The sequence below is a fragment of the Protopterus annectens genome, chromosome 2.part1 (genome assembly GCF_019279795.1).
Source record: "Protopterus annectens isolate FY-2018-M chromosome 2.part1, PAN1.0, whole genome shotgun sequence".
Lineage (NCBI taxonomy): Eukaryota > Metazoa > Chordata > Ceratodontiformes > Protopteridae > Protopterus > Protopterus annectens.
In genome coordinates this window covers 1,895,430,888-1,895,446,285 of record NC_056729.1, presented here as the reverse complement: position 1 = coordinate 1,895,446,285, position 15,398 = coordinate 1,895,430,888, and positions in this window count along the sequence as shown.

The window sequence follows — 15,398 nt, the reverse complement described above, 5'->3', positions numbered from 1 at the left end:
TCTAGAAGATTTTGGTTATTGGATCATAGTACTCTGTCAGGTAGATGCATTTTAAAGACAGAGGAGAGGGAGGGACAGAGTGAGGGGTTGAGAATGAGCTTGTGTGCTAAAGTGAGTTGTGTATAGATAAGGTGATTAGGTAGTTCTAGCCAGTTTAGTTTATGGAGAGAGGAACAATGGTGAGTGGAGGACTTATGGCTAGTAGCGAACTTGGCAATTTTCTTGTAACAACATGAGAGTTGAGTTTTCAGAGATGATTGTAGATTAGTTAGGAGTGGAGCTCCATAGAGAAGGGAGGGTATGAGAAAGGATGTAGAGACTGTGAGTTTAGTGGTGGGTGTAAGATAATGGTTTTGTCGATAGAGCATACCTAGTTTTTGATGGGTTTTTTTGATATTTAGTTGTATGTGGGAATTAAATTTAAGCTGATTGTCAATTAGCACACCAAGTAGCTTTGTCTCTGATACCAGTTCCAGAGTTGTGTTGTTATGACTAGTGATACAAAATGTGTTTTTGTTGAAAGGGGTGACTTTAGAGGGAGTAAATACCATTAATCTGGTTTTAGAAGCATTGAGTGATAAATGATTATTTTTCATTCATTGTTCAGTGGTTGAAAAAGCATCCTGAGTTAGCTTTAGAAGTAAAGGGACAGAAGTGGCAGAACAAATAATAGTTGAGTCGTCTGCATATTGGATGATGTTAGAGAATGGGATAGAGTTATGAAAGTCATTAATAAATATGTTAAAGAGGAGGGGACCTAATATGGAACCTTGTGGAACACCAGTTGGTGTATTAAGGAATGAGGAGGTGGCCTTTTTCCATTTTACTGCTTGATATCTGTTGGATAAGTAGCTGGAGAACCAGTTCAGAGAAGAGAGAGATAGGTTAAGCTTAGAGAGTTTAGCTATAAGAAGACTCTGGGAGATAGTATCAAAGGCCTTAGAGAGATCCAGTAGAAGGGTAGAAACAATATGACCAGAGTCTCGGGCTTTGTTTACAGTTTCCAGGAAGGAGAGGAGGGCTGTCATAGTACTGTGGCCTGGTCTGAAACCATGTTGTGTGGGAGTTAATAGGTCCTTATCAATGAGGTAAGGTAGGAGTTGTAGTTGGATACACTTTTCAAGGAGTTTAGAGATGGGAGACAGGATAGCTATGGGACGAAAATTAGTGACATTGTTATTATTGCCTCCTTTATGTAAGGGTATGATAAAGGCCTTTTTCCAAATTTGGGGGACTGTGCCTTCTTGGATAGAACGGTTTATTAAAATACTAATGGGGTAGGCAATTGCTTCGGCAGCTATGCTGAGGAATTGTGAAGGAATATTGTCAGGAGCATTTGAACCTGGTTTCAGTTTTAGAAGAAGTTTTTTTATGGTAGAGGTGGGTATGGGTTTTAAAGAGAAAAGTGAGGAGTGGGAAGAGGGGGTATTTGGAGGTGGGAGTGATGAGGAGGGAGGGAGAGTGGGATAGGAGGTGGAGGGTGCAGAATGAGAAGATGGGAGAGGGGGTGAACTAGTGGATGGTGGTGGAATGTGAGTGAATGAGGGTAGGGGTAATTTGGATGGTGGTGGAAGGTGAGTGGATAAGGGTGGGGGTAATTTGGAGGGAGTGGAGATGTTAGAGAAAGATTAGGTTAATTTGGAAATAGAATCATAGGTTCATAGGTTCATAGGTTCATACTAGGCTATCTGCCCGAGGGCATTTACAAGCCTAGCCCATAGTTTTGTGGCTTACGCCACCCCTTTAGTATGGGGAACTATACCCATTATTTTGCTGTGCCTCTGTTGAGCAGTGACACTGAGGTAATCCCTGGAGTATATCTGCGATCTCCCATCCATTGGTCAAGATTTCTCTTGAACAAGGCCAGCGAGGTGCTCTGCCTCACATATACCGGGATTTTATTCCACAGCATAGGGAGTCTTTGGGTGATGAATCTATCCCTCCAGCACGTCCTATTAATAGCCGTGTCGAGGTTTAAGTCTCCGCCCTTGTGGCTCTGACGGATCTAGATTTTTGAGGTGAAGCATATTCATCAAATCTGGGTTTGACATGGCCTTGTATGTTAGGCAAAGGTCACCTCTGAGCAAGCGGTGGCGACTGAATAGAGCTGGAGTTCTTTCAGTCGGGCAGCATAGGACAGATGTTTGAGACCCTTTATCCTTTTGGTGAGGAACTTTTGTGGCCTCTCCAGCTGCTGCAAGTGTCGGGTCAGATACATTCCGAATGGGGCATTGTACTCAATCATTGGTCTGATGAGTGATGAGTATAGGGAGACTATGACCTCCCTTGATCTAGATGAGAATCCCTTCATGATAAGGTGGGCAATGTAGAAGGTCTTCCTAACTACTTTAGCTACATGGGTGTCGAATGACAGACTACTATCAACCTGGGTCCCCAGGTCCCTGATAACTTCTTCTGTGCTCAGTGGATTGCCACCTATTTGGTAGCTAGAGGTAACCTTGTTTTTCCCAAAGGGTATGACTATGCATTTTTTGGCATTTAACTTTAGGCCATGGCTCTGGCACCAGTTATCCATTTCTGTGAGACCCTTCTGAAGGATATCTGTGTCAGATGTGTTTTCTACTATGGCCCAGTTTGCAGTCATCTGCAAACTTTGTCAGCCATAACCCTCCTGTGTTTGCTTGTACTTCAGAAAAGTAGATGCCAAACAAGAGTGGGCCCAGGACTGAGCCCTGTGGTACACCACTTGTGACAGGCTTTGAGTCTGACATGGCGCCAGCAACTCTGACCCTGTGGGTTCTGTCACTCAGCCAGTTTGCAACCCATCTTGTGATGTATGGGTTAACATTTAAGCTGATGAGTTTTTCAATGATACCCGAGTGGGGTATTGTATCGAAGGCCTTCGCCAGATCGAGGTAGGCTGTATGGACTGCCTTTCCCTCATCAATGGCTTTGGTGACTGTTTCAAAAAGTCAACCAAGTTTAGAAGGCATGATCTGCCTTTGACAAAGCCAAACTGGGATGGATCCAAAGTCTGCAAATTCCCTATGTCTTTATTTATGAGGTCCATTATGATCCTCTCCATGGCTTTGCAGATAAGGCTTGTCAAGCTAATGGGCGGTAATTTCCAGGGTCGGTGGAGGCACCGCCTTTGTGAAGTGGGACCACAGTTGCAGTGCGCCACTCCTGGGTATGTATCCAGAGGTAAGACTATGATTAAACAGCTGTCCTAGCTGTGGGTTTAATTCCTCATTGAGTTCGTGGAGCACACAGCCGGGGACACCATCAGGTCCCATGGATGCTGTGTTTTTGCTTTGGAGAGAGCAGTTCTCACTTGGGCGTTGGAGATGTTTGGGGGCTGCAATCGCTTGGTATAGATATCTCTCCTTTTGGGGAGGGGAGAAGTTTGCACTGAACCTGTCAGCCAGTATGTTGGCAATGTCTGTAGGATCAGTAATCTTCACATCATTTTGAACTAGTTCTGAGCATATCTGGGAGTTTCCTCCCAGGTTTCTAACATAGCTAAAGAAGGCCTTACGATTGTCTTTTGAGTCTTTAGCTATTTTTCTCTCAAAATTTGCTTTGGATGATTTTATGAGAGCTCTTAGTTTTTTACTTATAGTGATCAAGGGTGTCTTACCTTTTAAGGATTTTGCTCTATCTTGTAGTAGCTTCCTCCTTTTGTTGTAGAGTTTGTTTATGGCTGGGGTCCACCAGACTGGACGCTTGCCTTTGGTACAAAGAGTCTTTGTTTTGCTTGGGATTGCCTTATCCATGCAGTCCTGCAGGTGCTGGTAGAAGGCATTTGTAAGTGATTCAGCGGCTTGAGTACTGTTTTCCGCCGGCTCGGGGGCCTTAAAGGAGACCACACTAGTCTTTAGAAGTGTGAAGTCGGCTTTCGAGAAGTTCTTTACTGTGGTCTTTTTTATTTCAGGTGGGGGTGGGATGAGGACCTCCAGCGAGATTAGTTTGTGATCTGATCTCACCAGTGAGTGGTATACTTCTGGTGTTGAACATTGTGCTCCCATGTTCGTGATGATGAGATCAAGTATGTTTTCTCCTCTTGTGGGGATGGTGACTAGTTGTTCCATGGCATTTGAGTTTATGAATTCCAGGAACTTTTGGGCTAGGGTGTTTGGGCTTGAGTAGTGTTCCCAGTCTATATTAGGGTAATTGAAGTCACCTAGTATGATGGTGTTTGGTGATACATTTATCCCCTCTAGTGTTTTCAGGAAGGCCATGTGAGGTTCCTGAGTTTGTGAGGGTGGCCTGTAACATGCTACAATTTGCAGAGCAGTCTTGCCTATGGTTAATTGCACCTGGATGGTCTCCGATGCATCGTGCGTTGCCACCAGTCTTGAGGTGTGGGTGTCTTTGATGAATATGGATACCCCCCCTCCTTTCTTGGTATTGTCCGGATTTTGGGGCCGGAACGCATGATAAGAGGTAAAACCTGATAGTGCTGGGGTGCTCTCAGAAGCCTTGAACCAGGTTTCTGTCACTGCACAGACATCGATGTTCTCCATACTGAGAAGGGCCTCGAGTGCGTGCAATGAAGAAAGAGTTAAATTGAGTAGCCAGGTCTATGTCAAGAGCATTTGGGTTTGGGGTGGGGGTGACTGGTTTACTGGGATTTAGGAGAGTGGAGATGCCTTTCCAGAATTTCTGAGGGTTAGTTTTATTGTTGTTTTGGAGTAAGGAGAAGTAATTTTGTCGATCAGTGGTGATCATCTTTTTTACTTTATTTCGGAGTGTTTTGTATTCATTGTAGAGGAGGGGGGGTCTTATTTTTCTGGTAGTGTGTCCAGAGTTTGTCTCTGTGTCGCATTGTAGTAAGTGTATCTTTGGTAAGCCAGGGGGCAGTTTTGTTTTTTATTCTTTTTGTTTTTTGTGGAGCGTGATGGTCTAGGAGGTTTAAGAAGGTAGTGTTGAAATGGGCGACTGCATTATCTAGAGGAAGTGTTTTTAGAATATTCCAATTTATTGCTTTCAGAGAGTTAGAAAAAGCTGTAGGGTTAAAGTTTTTTAGGTTACGAGTAGTAATAACATTATGGGTATGATGAAGAGGTGAAGGGAGGCTGTGTGTAAATGTGCGTAAGTGGTCACTAAGAGGATCGGGAAGAGTACCACTGTTGGAGAAGTAATGGGGGTGAGAAACTAAGATCCAGTCTAGGATACTGCCACTGGAGGGGTTTTTTGAGGGGTGGGTTATAGAGTTAATGAGCTGAGAGAAGTTGTAGAGGTTAATGTTAAGTGGATTTGAGGGAGACTGAATGGAGGCCCAATTGATATTCATGTCCCCTAGGATTATAGTTTCATTGCTGATGTTTATGGAGAGCCAGGAGAAGATGTCTTCAAGCGTAGAAATGTTATCACCTGGGGAAAATAAAGGGAGGCTATACATATATGCTTGTGTTTGTTGATTTGAAGTAACGTTAGTAGTAATTCTGCGTTATTAAAGTGGGGAGTGGGTTTATTATAGGGAGTAACTGATAGTGAGGATGAGTATAGGAGAGCTACGCCTCCCCCTTTTTTATGAGACCTGTCTTTTCTAATGATAGAATAGTTTGGTCTATGGGGTTTTAACCATGTTTCAGAGATGGATAGGATGTCAGGTTTGTTGTGTGTAAGCCAGGCATGCAGGTTTGGGATTTTGTTGACTATGCTTTGGGAATTTAAAGAAGTAAGTAATATGGACTTGTTAATAGTTGCTGATGTGGGGGGACCTGGGTTAGGGTGGATATCTCCTGATTATAGAGTGGTTATTAGGTATAGGATGGAGTTAGAGAGGTGGTTTGAAAGTTTAGAGTGTACATTGGGCTCAATTATGATACTGGAAGAATTGCTAGTTACTATGGGAGTGGAATATCTTTGTGAGGTAAGCAGTTTATATGGAAAAAGTAGATTGTTTTTTATAGGATATAGGTGTGGAGAAATTGGGGTGTGTGAGTGTTGGAGAGGTAAGGTAACATGGTTGGTTGTGTGGAAGGATTGGGAATGGTAGATATTAATGGGCTGGGTGAGGTAGAGAATAAAGGAACACTGTAGAAGTAGCAGTAGTAGAAAGGAGATGTGTAAAGTTTTTTTAAGCATAATGGGATGAGGTTATCAAGAGTTGTTAAGTAGTTACTAGAGTGATTATATGTATAAAGGAGCTGGTAAGGTTTTTATATTAGAGAGGGTAGTGGGATGTTGGGTATTGTTTGATGTAGTGGTGATTTTGGGTGTTTGCTGGTGAAGTGATTAGAGCTTAGAGTGGGCGGGGTAAGGGAGATGATGTGTGAGATTGCTTGGGTAATTGTAGTGGTGGGTGTGGTTTATGGAAGGATAAAGGTAGAGGTGCTGGGGAGGGTGGAATTTGGAGGCAGGGTAGGGGAGCGGAGTGAGCCCGCAGGGCGAATGGAGTGAGTTGAGCCAAGGAAGGCAAGAGAAGATCAAGAACCTATCAGTGGAGTTTGGAATGCAGACAGGTAAGTACAGGGGACAGGGGTATAGTCGGATAGAGAGGGCTATGGTGATTTAAGAGAGGAAAGTAAAGTTAGAACTTTGGTTCTTTTAAAGGGAAAAAGTAAAGTTAGAGATTGGGCTGAATACAAGAGAAATATTGAATTGAAATTAAACTAGTGGGGAGAGGGTGCCATCTAGTGGACAGATGGTGAGATGCACCTGTGGCTCCACCAAGGTTATTCCTGGGGTAGATTAAATAGGGGGAGAAGGGGGACAATATGGGTCAGGGAGCTAGGAGAGGAGGAAGTATGGTTATACAGACATTGGAGGAAAGGTTGGCTGCTGGCTATCTTGGCAAGGAAGCATTCTTCAACACCTAGCAGGGCTTAAATAACTGTAATTGTGTAGGTTTAGCAACTGATGCACATACTTCCTTAGTTCCTTCAAGGAGATGCTTGGTTCTAGTCCAGTAAAAGGGATGAGGCAGCAGAGTTTATAAATATTGCTTGAAGGAGATTGGTTGAGCTTGTAATAATTACAGTGTAGGTCTAGGCGTCCACACAGGCGTATCCACAGTGGGTAACACAGGGCCTGAAAGTTCCTTGGTTCCTTCAAGGAGATGCTTGGTTCTAGTCCAGTAAAAGGGATGAGGCAGCAGAGTTTATAAATATTGCTTGAAGGATTGGTTGAGCTTGTAATAATTACAGTGTAGGTCTAGGCGTCCACACGGGCGTATCCACAGTGGGTAACACAGGGCCTGAAAGTTCCTTGGTTCCTTCAAGGAGATGCTTGGTTCTAGTCCAGTAAAAGGGATGAGGCAGCAGAGTTTATAAATATTGCTTGATGGATTGGTTGAGCTTGTAATAATTACAGTGTAGGTCTAGGCGTCCACATGGGCGTATCCACAGTGGGCAACACAGGGCCTGAAAGTTCCTTGGTTCCTTCAAGGAGATGCTTGGTTCTAGTCCAGTAAAAGGGATGAGGCAGCAGAGTTTATAAATATTGCTTGAAGGATTGGTTGAGCTTGTAATAATTACAGTGTAGGTCTGGGCGTCCACACGGGCATATCCACAGTGGGTAACACAGGGCCTGAAAGTTCCTTGGTTCCTTCAAGGAGATGCTTAGTTCTAGTCCAGTAAAAGGGATGAGGCAGCAGAGTTTATAAATATTGCTTGAAGGATTGGTTGAGCTTGTAATAATTACAGTGTAGGTCTAGGCGTCCACACGGGTGTATCCACAGTGGGTAACACAGGGCCTGAAAGTGTTCCGACGCTGAAGCCAGAGATGCACAGCAGCCAAGAGCGGGCAAGTGTAATATTATATATTAATAATAATTATATATATAATGTATATATTTTATATGTATATCTCCACATTTATTATGCATTTATTTTTCCATATATATATATATATATAAATATATATTTATGTATATATTTATATGTATTTATATATATGCATCTCCATACATACATACATACATATATATATATATATGTATACAAAACTTAACTAATTCTACAGAATCCTTTCCCTACTGTTTAATGACTCTACTGAATGATATATTTGAAAAAGCGTCATACATATCTACAGCTCAGATGGCTTAGTTGTAAATTGCTGTCATTATGGTATGCAGTGTCCTTGATTCAAGACTTGCAAGAGCTGATTATTTTGTTGCTGGGCATAACAAGGGCTGTTGAATACAAAGTAATCAAGGCACTTTTAAGCAGTTGTAAGCAGGTTTTCGTGGGTGTGCGTGGCAGTAAGCGATGCTAACTTATAGTGAACTATGCTTACACACAGTTAGCTTAGAAGTGCTTAATCTGAGTTAGCTTTACGTAGCACCACACAAACGCACTTACACCCGCTTAGTCCTGCTTACTCCCGCTTACCCCCATGTTAATTTCTTTAAAAGAAAAGATAAAAAGGGGTGATAGGAAAGTGGTGAAAAGGGGGCATGAAGAGGGAAAAACAATATGAAAGATAGCTGGGGATATGCACGATGGATGAAGACAAGGTCCATAACTGTTCATTTCTTCTACAGCAACAGCTGTCATATATACAGCATTTGGAAGTAAATTTAGACACTCAGACCCCTGAGAGTGGGGTAAGGACAACACTAATGTGTTGTGAAGCCAATTAGATCAGATTACATGTGTCTAGTGGACATGTGTGCGAAATGGACAGCTATGTATGGGGCGACATTTTTTGCTGGACCAGATTGCCCTTTTTTTTTTAAGGTGAGAGTGGGATGTTGGTGAAGGATAGTATGTATATTTGGGGTGGGAGGTTGGGTAGGAAGACAGACAAGACAAACAAGACAGCAAACAGGATCGATATATGACACATGTGGGGGCTAAACACCTTGGATGGGGAGGGCTGGGTGGTAATTGGATGCCCAAAAGCCCCCAAATGGATAAAGTGGGACTGAGGTCCCCACCCATGGGCAGTCAGCACTGCACCTTCAAAGCCCCGAAGGTGGCTGTGTTGGGGGATGAGCAAGAGGGGCAGGCTGACCCTCTAAATGCGCCATGTGGCCCTCAAGCTGGCATAGCAGATCTCCAAATTCCTTGTGGAGCTCGCTATGTATTAGACCCCAGACCTGGCTTTGGGTAACAGGATCCTGTATGCACCTGCACCTGGGGGGAGGGTGAGCCCCATCCCCTGAGGTAATTCCACTCAAAGGTGGTGCAGGACCAGTGGACATGGAGGTCCTGTTGTGGGCCCCAGATGTGCTGGGGCCCAGTGCCATGGCCATATGAAGTGGGAGAGGCAGATCCGCTGGAATCAACCTTCCCAGATGTGCTATGTTGTTGCAGTTTTAGAACATATGTTGGTTAGTCATGAAAAACACATTCTAGGATTAGTTATAACAGCAAGCATGAGTATTCCCATTAACCCAAAACAACAGATTTGGAACAGTTGCATAGCAAACAGAACACATGCATATATGGAATCACAATGGGCATTATAATGGCATGCAGGCTACATTGGTAGCAACAGGCCACCAATGATAGTATTTGAACAGGGAACATTAATAGAAAAACATTTCAATATTTGTAGAACAATAGGACACATGTCCCAACAATAGGTTTAGTGAAAAACATACCCATTGATTTATGTGTTTTGATTATTGGTGCAGATAAGATGGGGGAGAGAGAGAGAGATGTCAATTAACAACTGTATATGCTTGAAGTGCTCACAACTTTAATGATCATTGCTCTAATCATTACTCTACAGGTATTACCTCATTTTACAACAACTTATGGCCTTGGATTGGGCAGTAATATGTTTGTACACAGTGTATAATTACAGCCTTCTTATAGCTACTTTATACCTTTTCTTATCTGGCAGATCTGTGGAGGAAATTTCTGTTAACACTACCTGACTGTTTCTACACATATTCGCATAGTCAGGGTTACATATATGCACTCATACTGTGTGTGTGTGTGTGTGTGTGTGTGTGTGTGTGTGTGTGTGTGTGTGTGTGTGTGTGTGTGTGTGCTACTGCCATACTCTGCCTTGATTTCTATCAGTCACCCTGGTTGTTGGCAGCAGTGACCAATAGCCGTGACAGCACAACACTTGAGGAACATTTCTTGGTGGAGACTACTTGGTGTATGTACTTATCTTGCTGTCATTTGCAGCCTTGGGGTTGGACACAGTATAACTACAGCCTTCTTATAGTTACTTTATACCTTTTCTTACCTAGCAGACCTGTGGAGGAAATTTCTTTTAACTCTACCTGACTGTTTCTACACATATTCATAAAATCCTGGGTGAAATTATGCATACAGCATGCTACCACTCCCAGGATTCAAACCGTGTCAGTTTGTGAAAAAATACAACAAGTTTGTGCTTCATCAGAATGAGCTATTGAAAAATTCCTGTCATTTGTTTGACTGTTTTCTGTCAAATACTCTCTTCATATAGCTAATCTCCTGTTTTACAACTCCACAGTCCTTGTCAGATGAGCCTTGATTGTTTATTGCTTTCAGGGCTATAGTTTCTATGCATAAACTGTACACATTTCAATTCATACAATACCAAAGTAAACACAACCATTCTGGGCTTTTGACTTTTATTGACAAGTACTTACAATTTTATTGATATATAACCTGTATGTCAGTATTACTCTCCTATGGACTTATTTACAGTGCAAACCACACCCATTTTTAAATACTGCAAGGTGACATAATACTCATTTTTATTTATTTGCCCTGAATACTACAAGCCAGATTGTTATTCACCAGCCTTGCAAAGCAGCCTTAGTAGGCTGCTTGCATGGGCATCCAAGTTTGCAGCCCTCTCCTCTGGACCTGTACAGAAGATAAGAAAAAAAACTTTATGCATACCTATCCATCACATACACAGGCTGAACTTTGAAACACACTTATTGTGACTGACACTTACACATACCTGGAGCATTCCCTGCCTGGGCATCTTGGACTCACTGGTCCAAGAGCTCCCATCTTCCTCTACTTCAAGTCAGCAAAGTGGTGCCGGACCTGCTCACCAGTCCAAGGGATGCCTCTGGCACTGGAGAGATTGCAGGTGAGATGTTTCCAGGCCTCTGCTTTGTATTGGGAGCCCTGGTACTGGTCCTGCAGCAGTCTCATATCATGGTTTTCTACAAGGAGTCTGACATGACCCTGGACTCCTGAATGCCCCCGCTCTGCTCCCAAAAGCACACGCCTTCACTAACACCAACCAATGCACCTTAAGTGGGGTGCTACAACTTTTTATAAGCTGTATTCCTGCTTGCGAGGTTTAAATAGGGCTGATTTACCACCTTTTGTCATGATTGGACAGTTCTGAATATGCTGAGATAAGCTAAGTGCCGGGCAAACCCGCTTAGCAAAGATAAGAATTTCTTAAAGGGGTAGATGATAAACACTGCTTACCAGTGTGCAAATCTGCTTAGCTATGTTAATTCATGCTAAGCATACAAATTTCAGCAATGCTTACTCCAGCTAAGCACAGCTAGTTTAGCATTTCTCAGCTGTTATTTTATGGACTATCATTAGAATTATTACTTATGATTATTATTATTATTATTATTATTATGTTATGTACTTCTTACATTACATTCTTTTGTGGCTATAATGTATGGGACACGTGCATTTTATGTGGTGGATTCACATCTGTACTACACTAACACCTCACATTTGAACCTACTACACTACCCTGGTAAACAAATATATATTATTCACTATCTATTTCTAATAAATATACTTTTACAGCTGTTTTCACAAATGAAACATAATAGACTGTATTGGGACTCAAACCATGAATGATTGCATGCACAGCATCAGCTCTAACCACTATGCTATTTCATTTTCCCTTTTTTGGCTCTACATTTCTGGAATGTGTAAGCTGGGCTGAGCATAACTGCATTACACGCACACCCACTCAGCTGCACTTACTCTTTACTGGGAATGGGAAAAAAATTTAAAAGTTTAAGATCATCCCAATAACACAATAATAATCCCTTAAATTTTAACATAATTATCCCTTAGATCATCCCACTGCTTTCAGAGACAGGAAACATTTTATGAAGAAAAGGCCAAAATATAAGGGAATGCTCTGGACAGTCTGTGATTATCTGAACAGTTGTTTTTTTGTTGTGGGGGACTGTACTTATGTATTTTGTCTGCAGACACTGTTACCTTGTGATAACAGTGTCCATGGACACTATTACTAGCTTTAGAATTGCTATACGGCAATTCTAGAGTGCAGGGGCTGTGTGTACTGTGTGAGCAGTGCTCAGACATGCCCCCTTCACTTGTTCTTGTTTCATGGGCATCTAGTGTAGACAGCACTGTGCCCTCATGAATATGCAGGGTGCACTGCTGTCCTAGACAGCCACAGAATGTGCCATGCAAGAATAACAGTATTCTTGCACAGAGCTTGATGAATCCCATTGATAGTCTTTTTCTGTAATTAAATTTAACAGGGAAATCATGTCCTCATCCTTGAAATATCTCTGTTCATGTTATACAGGTACAGTTATAACTCTGCAGCAGATAGCAGTTATACAACCTCTGCTGTGATACTGTTTTGATTTTGCACTTTATTTTAATTTATACTTTTGTTAACTAGGTAAGCCTGCTAAATACAAGTTGTTGTTTTGAGGATCAACTCACAAGAACTGTATGGTTAAGTCACTCACTTGTTTAGTCACACATTAAAAAAAAAAAAAAAAAAAAAGAGGTAGAACTAATCAAAAGCTGCATCCTGGGCAGTAGAAAGCAGCTTATATAAGCTCCAGGCCTTAATATTATGTGCTATTTACCAAATGATAACTGTCTCATATTTTCTGATATAGCACACAGTGAACATTTAACTGAACCTAAGATGTTTTTCATTATACAGTAGATACAAGTTAGTATTTTTTCACTCATTCCTTCACATTTTCCAAATGAGATAGTGAATCAGAACGATTTTTTATTTATTTTTATTTATCCTTTGCTGACCATGTTAGTCCTACTTGGCTAGAAGCTTCTTTTCAGGGGATACCGGAGGTGGCAATTATATCTTGGCTAGGTCATCATGGAACTTCTCTTGCTCACAATTGACACTAACAGAAGTGTCAGATGTGAGAACATGCACATGCCCCATTCCTATTGCAGTAGTGGCTGGGAGGGCAGTGCACAACATGGAGAATACATCAGAAAAAGCGTAGGTGAACCCCAGTTCAACAAACGGAGTTGTGGATGTAGCAGAGGATACAGAGGTGTTCTTTCAGTTATTTGTTGATAAAGAGGAATCAGATAGAGAGCAATGTATACGTACAACCCTGGAATCAGGAGAGTTGTAGGACGATTTACTAAAGGACTTAATTCACCAGAGTGAGCTAGAAAATGAAGTACCAAGTGAAGACATTATTGACACTGAAAGGTGACAATGCACAGTTAAAGAAAACCTATGCCGAGACAGTAGCAACTACCTAAGGAGCGCAGACAGAAAAGAAAAAAGAGGATACTTCAAAAAGAAACTGGTAAAAGAAACCAGGACTTAAATAATTTTACATGTGGACGTGAAAATGCAAGATTTAAGAGCTTTCACTTTTATTAGTACAGAGACATTTTATGACATTTTTTTTTGGAATTGTACAAAGCATTGAAAAGTTGTTGTGCTATGAAAAAGGACAGCATGCCAATCCATGAAACGAATATGTGGTTAAAGCATCTTTCCTAGAGACAAAAGTACATATACAGTTTCAAGCCGAAGTGTAAAAATAAACTTTAAAAAAATTAAAAAATATCTGTAAACAAGTACTAGACATTTCAAAAATCTGTTGTAATTGGGGTTTTTGAACTCTGGGATCGGATTATAATGTCATTTTAAGAATGGAAAAAGAAAAAAATGTACAGATTCTGAATATCACAAATGATGATGATAACAAGGGTGTTGTAAAATACTGGGGACAACTAAAAGCATGTTTTGTTTTGTTTTTTTAGGGGGGGAGGAGAAGAACATTTAGTGAATAATTGTGATAAAAAGAAATGTTATATATGAGACCAAACAGGACATGAAGAGATGTAATGTGAACTTGAATGTTATAAAAAAGTTGGACATACATGGATGGATTGTAAAGAAAAAGAAAATGACTCAAGTATTGAAAAGCAGGGAAATGATAAACAACAAATTGGTAATGAAGACGAGATAGAAACAGATGAAAATTTAGAAGAAAACAAATTGAGATGAAAGAAAAGATGAAGGAGGAGAAATAGAAATAGAAGAAAGATAGTGAAGGAGCATAGTAGTGTGATGACAGAAATAAAGATAATGGAGGTAATTTTAAAAAAGTCAACAACAGATTATCAAAATTGTTGTAAGTTATGTGGAGGAAATGTTTAGAATGAAAAACAGACAAAGTATAAGGATATGGGTACTAAAAAATGCTCTGAACAAATGAACAGGGAATTTGAAAAGAGATTATATGAAATATATGTGTTTAAACAATTAAATGTTGAATCAGCGGCTGCTCAGGGTGGGATTAGATTTAAAATGTATAAAAATCTAGAAGGATGGCAGAAAAAGTATGCATTATGTGTTTTTAATGAATGGGTGAATGAAGGTTTAAATCATAAGGAGTCATACAGTGGGATATTAAAATGTATATGGAAAAAAGTTAAAAAAGAAGATATAAAGAATTGGAGAATAATGGTATCAAATAACACAGATTAAAAGATATTTAATGACACAGACTATAAGATATGAAAATAATACAGAAAGTATTTGAAAACAAAATAGAATATATATTGGAGGAAAGTGTATATGGTATTAAAGGAATAGGATGTCAAAATATAATTATTAGTGGATGATATTGCAAAAAGAGGAGAAGATATAAAGTTTATGGTAAGTGATATTAATGAAGCACTTGATTGAATACAACATGATATTCTGTGGGAAGTGTACAATAATAACAATAAAATTAAGCAAGTACGTAAAACAGCATATAATAATAAAGTAAGACTCTTAGTGAATGACTGCTTAAATAAAGAAATGCACATGAATAATGGTATAAGACAAGGGAGTCCTATGAGTAGTACTTTATTTGCTTTAGTTATGAATACAAATTGTCAGTGAGGTAAATCAGAAAATGAAGAATGCAAAATATGTAATTAATACAAATGTTGAAATCCCAGTTTGGATATCATATGTAGATGTTATTATGATGACTACAAAAAATAGAGAATGGATGAAAGAAGTTATATTTTATTTAGTTGATTCTTTGAAAGAAGTAGCCATGACTTTAAATAAAGAGAAAAACAAAGAAGTGGGAGATAAAACAAAACGAGCAGGTATACAGTTCTCTATTAAAAATATCTATATGAGGAAAAATTTGATAAAGAAGGTAACAGAAAGCAATGGTTCACAATATTAAAGGAACTGAAAAATGTTTTTGTTTTATGGAGACATATAAAGTAGCTTTTAATAATAAAATAAGTCTGATTAACTCAGAATCAATAGCTAAAACAGCA